General features: G+C 49.0%; 1 protein-coding gene across 1 annotated transcript in view; it reads left to right on the top strand.

The window, feature by feature from the left end:
* Positions 1–695: 695 nt before the first annotated feature.
* The window catches only part of FNDC3B (fibronectin type III domain containing 3B), a 354,949-nt gene continuing 349,644 nt past the window's right edge, over positions 696–6,000 (top strand). Inside the window, exon 1 of the mRNA XM_037908819.2 lies at positions 696–1,057. The gene's annotated coding sequence lies outside the window, so the exon portion shown is untranslated. The remainder of the gene's footprint in view (positions 1,058–6,000) is intronic.

Genomic DNA, 6,000 nt, shown 5'->3' with positions numbered 1-6,000 from the left:
GAAGAGGGAGTGCTTGGCAGCAGAACTGTATGCATGTATTTAGTGGTTCCTGTGCTGGCAGTGTGCTCTGCAATCCACAAAAGTAAAGACTGTCCCTGTCCCAAAGAATTTACAATCTACACAAGACGGACGGAATCAGGATTCCCCAGTAGGGTACTGGGGATCAGGAGGGAGGGAAAGGGGTGATGGGGCAGGGACTGGGGCAGAAGGGGATGGATGAGGTAGAGACTGCGGGTCAGGAGGGAGGGGATGGGACAGGAGGGGATGGGTGGGGTAGAGACTGGGGTCAGGAGGGAGGGAATGGGGCAGGAGGGGATGGGTGGGGTAGAGACTGGGGTCAGGAGGGAGGGGATCGGGCAGGAGGGGATGGGGGCAGAGACTGGGGTCAGGAGGGAGGGGATGGGGCAGGAGGGGATGGGGGCAGAGACTGGGGTCAGGAGGGAGGGGATGGGGCAGGGGCTGGGAGGCGGGCAGGGTGAGAGGGGAGTGGAGGAGCAGGGCGGGCAGAAGGAGACAAGTGTGTGTGAACGGACAATGGGGCAGGGGCTGCTCCAGGCTCCCACTCCCCGCAAACACCCTCCTCAAACACCCTCCTCGCCCAGCTGGGTTCTGCTTGGGGGGGGGGGGGGGGTGTGCATGGGCGCCGGGCCCGTGCGGCTCCAGGCGGGGGCGGGGGCGAGGGCAAGGGGCCAGGCGGGGACTTGCTGGGCGCTGAAGACGGCCCCAGGCGGGGCAGCTGCCCGGCGGCCAGCGGGCTGCCGAGCGCGTCGGGCCGGCGCAGCGGGTCCCTCCCTTCGCCCGCCCCCCGTTCCCCGCCCGCCTCTCCTCTCCCTCTCCTCTCCCGCCGCGGATTTTTTCCACAGTAGCTGCTACTCCAGACTGTATGGTAGTGTGGGCTGGTCGCAAGTCCCCATGTGGTCCCGACATCATTGACATGGCGGAATCCCCCTCCGAGCTCTCCTGGTAGCCCCCGCCGGGCTCTCACCGGACTGCCTGCCGCCGACGGGCTCGCCGCGCCCGGGCCGCTCACCCCGCCCCCGTTTCAGCCCCTGCGAAGGTAAGGCGGCGCCCCCGGCCCGGCCGCTCCGCGCGGCAGCGCCCCCCCGGCGGGGCTCGCGCCGAGTGCCCGCGGCTGCCGCAGCCCGGAGTTGGGGCAGGACGAGCGCAGCCCCCGGAGTTAGTCTGCGGCTCCCCGCCCCGTCCCACACCCGTCTCGTTTCGGCGGGGAAGGGCCGAGGCCGGGTGGGTGGGCGCGCCCCGGAGCCGGGGGCTTGCACGGAGCACGGGAAGCGGCAGCACTTTGCAGAAAGTTTCCCCCATTTGCCGGTGCCGTGAGGAGAGACCAGCCAGCTTGGGCCTCGTGCCCCCCCCTTCGTGGCTTGACCCCCCCTTGCATTTATGCACCCCCTTGTCCCTTAGGGCTTGTGTAACGCCCCCAGCCCTCGGGGGCAACGGGGGAACTAGACACAGCCGGGACCATCTGTCTGCTCCTGGGGCGGCCCCCCTGCTACCCCACGTTGCAGCGCAGAGCGGGGGGAGGATTTTTTTTGGGGGGGGGGACGGATCTGCAGGGTGGAAAGTGGGAATTTTACAGCCCGGGGGAAGGCGGAGGAGGGTGGGGGCGGCGAAATGCTGACGCCTCCTCTGGAGCAGGCTGGGGGAAGGGGCTGGTGTCAGGGCTCGGCCCGGGGAGTGGAAGCAGCAGTTTGTTTGGGAGCCGGGAGACACTCCATCAGAGCCTAGTAATCCAGAGAGGCTCCGCGGAGCGCTGCCGGACTCAGCCTGCCTGGCCTTTCCCTGCCCCCTCCCCATCCTCATCCCCGCACCAGCCCCGTCTCCTCTCCTCGGTTCCCCCACGGCCGCCGCCGCCTCCTCCTCTTCTCGCCTTTCTTTGATAGTCATCCTGCCATGGCAATCTGAGCCGGAATGGAAAATCGGCTTTAAACTTGGAAGAGGTTTTTGTGTGTGTGTGTGTGGAGCCTCCCTCCTCCCCAGCTTCTGGCTCCCTGCAGGAGGAGCTGGGTGTGTGTGAGAGATTAGAAGGGAGGTTGGAAATCTGTGCCCTGCGGCTGGGTTTGGGAGCAGGAGGCGATGGGTGCAGGGGGGGAGACAGAACCTCCGCTCTGCGGCCAGCACGTACTGTCTGGCCCCTCTGCCCGGCTTGGGGAATGTCACTCGGGTGAAGAAGCCAAGGCTCCTCCTCGTTGCACCAGCAGAGTCTCCAGCTATCTACAAACTCTTTCCAAAATGTCTGGATCCAGGGGGCACGTTGGAGAAAAAGAGCGAGAGACAGACAGACCGACCCAGGCAACATCCTCCAGCCTCCCTCCCTCCCACTTTGTAAAGAAAAAATCCTGGAAACTTTATTTTTTCTGCCAGACACCTTTAAAAATGGAATGGAACGTTACCAGGAGAGAGCTTGAAAAATATAATTCTCTTTTAAGTTTATCCTCTTTCAGACTCAGCTTAGCTCTCACTCCTGTCAAATACTCCGTTTATATACTAAGGTTTTGGCTAAGGTTGTGTGGTCTGGAGTTTAAAGTAAGGAGCAATTCATGCCATCCATATTCATTAGAATTTTTTAAAAATTTGTTACACATTGGCTTAATAATAATAATAATTAATATAACTTGCATTTTATAGCACCTTCCATCTGAGTATCTGTAATCACTTTAAGGAGGTAGAGCGGCACTATCTCCATTTCACAGATGGGGAAACTGAGGCACAGAGCAATTACGTAACTTCAGGTCCCACAGAGAATCGGTGCCATGGTTGGGAACAGATTTCAGGTTTCCTGGTTCCCTGTGCCTTCATCACATTCGTTCTACCCTCTAACTGTTTTCCTTACTGAGAAGCCTAGGGTAGACCACAGTTAGATAATGTTTTTTAAAAGGCGTTAAACTCTAGTGTAGATAGTGTTTAACAACGTTAGCTATTATGTTTTTGAACATGACCTATTTTCCTAGTCTAGACCATGGGCAGAGTGCTGGCTGGACAGCCTCCCTGGTAAGAGATATGCTATCCCTATCGTCATCCCCCATATCCCTCAGGAGTCGGCTGGGTTGGTAAGTTGGATGGCTCCTTCTATTAGTAGCAGCATTCTGCTTCCCTCACCCACTCCTTTCTTACCACCTGCATGTCCCTGGGCAATGGTAGAGGAGCTAGTTAGGGAAGTATCCTGTTGTTGCCACCACAAGAGGAAGATATTTCTTGGCAGCATGCCTGGGTCATTCAGGCTATGGAGTGCTCTTTCCTTATACACTGTTCTCAGTGGAGTCTTACACAGAAGCAACCTGTCAGTGATCTTCTCCCAGTTTCTTCCAATATCTGCTCTGCCCGTCATCAGTCTCAAGGGTGCTGGGTTTTGGTGGTTACATCTCAGAGCCTAATATGACACAGGGTTCTACTGGCCCAAAAGTGCCCTATGTATTCATCCCAGTTTGGTATTGTTTGAGTAGCTTATGCTGTTAATGTAGCCCAAGGCATGGAAGCTGAATCATTTACCATTTTTGAAGTGGATCTGCTCATGTGGGTTCATTTGAGGTCATTGCTCGGACATTGGTGAGATTTTTCACACTGTTATCCTAGCCACTACCTGGCCAGGAGATAAATGAAGAATGTCAGCTTCCAAAACAGACTGTTGTAACTGAGTATATAGTTTACATATACTCAATAATAACAAATATATGTTGGATGGGAAGCTTGAGATTGTGTCTATGGGAAGCTTGCAGTTTGAAACTATCTTCTCAATAGTGCTGTCTGTTAATTAAATTTTTAATTGGAAGTGATTGTACTCTGGCTCCCAGTTTCATAAAAGCTCTTCAGGTTATGGTAGTAATCACCTAGAAGTCAGAATAAATCAGAAACTTCGTGCACATAAATTTTTCATCAGATGTAAATTTCATTTATCTGCTCACTTTGTCTTCCATCAGCACCCGTAAGGAAAGGGATGGGGAATCTGGACTTGTGTAAATTTAACCCCCTAAATTTACACAAGTAAATATATGAAGAGTGTGTGTGTGTGAGTGAGGGGCAGTTCATTTGTGAACTGTTTAATTGTTTTTTTTGCTCAAAAATTTAGGGCCCAATTCTGCAAACACACGTGAGTCAAGTTTACAGTATGAGTAAATGGTTTCAGTATTGAGACCTTACTTTTAACTTCTAAAATATATATTATTAGAAAAAGTAGCACAACTGAATACAGCAAGTGACTTTGTTCAGCCAAAATTATCTTTGTCTCTCAATCCATTTAACCACCTCTGCTGCCCAAGCAAAAGCCTGAGAAAAGAGATTGACCTTTGAGATCAGTACAAGGGCCGGCAAACTCCGACTCTGTGTATCAGGCAAATTAATTCCAGAGTCAAGGACCCTCCACAAAGAATGGTTTGGTATCAGGCCATTAAATCTGGGGACTTGTGTGTCTCTGTAGATCATAACTGTGTGGTGAAACATACTGCAAATCAGCAAGACTGAAATTTTCATTTCTGCTGTATAAGCTGACGTGGAGCTGAAGGATTTCTCAAATCAGCAGTTAACTTGCTTAGTTCATCTTCCCGGCACTACCAAGATACAGCACTTGAGCAACAGGGAATCCTTTTAAACAAGAATATCAGAAGAATGCATCCGATGAAGTGAGCTGTAGCTCACGAAAGCTTATGCTCAAATAAATTGGTTAGTCTCTAAGGTGCCACAAGTACTCCTTTTCTTTTTGCGAATACAGACTAACGCGGCTGCTACTCTGAAAGAAGTAGGGTTGTTTATGACCATGGTTTAGTGTCACCGTGTGATCTGCCCCTGGAGACAGAAGGTATGTGGGAAGAGGGAAGTTCTTCAAACAACAAAGTGGAAATAGGAGCCAATAGATACACAACGGTAACAGGCCATCTACAGGCAGGAATGTTCGTGAATTTGAAAATAGATAACTCCTTAAACAGTTTTCCAGTTGAGATGTGTTAGTTCGCATTTTAATCATCAGTTCTAAACATATCCTCCCTCAGCATAACAAATTCTTTATTGGATTACAGATATCCAGGGAAAAAGATAATTTAAACTTGTGCTCTGTTATGGAATTTGTAACAGCACACTGGAGAGATTAGTCTCCTTTGAGAGCATGCTGTTACATATACTAAATCTGTGCCCATAATCCGGATGCAAAACCATGACAGTATCAGTATGTTCACTAGAAGGTAAGTGCAATCACTCTATACTTCAGTTTTGCACAAAAAAGCCTGTAGAATTTATTAATGATGTGGCATTGAAGGACAATTTAAGTTTCCTTTCCTTGTGAAAAGATAGGTTGCCATCACGTATAATACTAAAAAGTTTAAAGGTTAAAATATACTACTTTTTGAGTGACACACTTTCTGTGTTTAAACTAATTAATAATCTTGTTACAAATAAACTGTACTGTAGATAGAAGGTAATTCACCCCTTCAGTATCTTCTAAGTAAACAAAAGTTGAAAACGATATGCATCTTTAACATATAAACAGCAAAATGTCAATTTTAACAAAGTATAATATAAGAGTACTTTTCTAACAAAAATGTATTCTCAAAAATAACAGCATTTTCTGTCAATACACTTTTGTCAGAGCTGTAAAAGTCACAGAAACTGCATGCATAGATGTGCATTTTGGAATAAGTATAGCACTTAACACTTAAGTAGACTATTGTAATTTAATGACAGAAAGCCAAACATTGAATTTGGTACTTGACTCTGTTCAGGTCTGTTTATAAACTGAAGTCAATGGGAATTTGCCCAAGGTAATGACTAAGTAGGGGCAATAGGATTTGGTCCCAGAAGTGTATATAGTAAATGTTTTTGAGATAGATTTCGGTAAAATATAGCTAGAATTAGCTGTCTGAAGGACTTAGAATGAAAGTTAAAAGGATCCTTAATTTATGATGTTGATATTTTAACTGTAAGAACTATATGGTAAATTTATAAAAGAATTAGAGCAAATTAAAATACTTTGCAACTTCTTAAAATTACCTATTAGTA

The sequence above is a fragment of the Chelonia mydas genome, chromosome 9 (assembly GCF_015237465.2).
Source record: "Chelonia mydas isolate rCheMyd1 chromosome 9, rCheMyd1.pri.v2, whole genome shotgun sequence".
Classification (NCBI taxonomy): Eukaryota; Metazoa; Chordata; order Testudines; family Cheloniidae; genus Chelonia; species Chelonia mydas.
The sequence above is the reverse complement of the archived record's forward strand: the minus strand, read 5'-3'. Positions and strand labels throughout refer to the sequence as shown.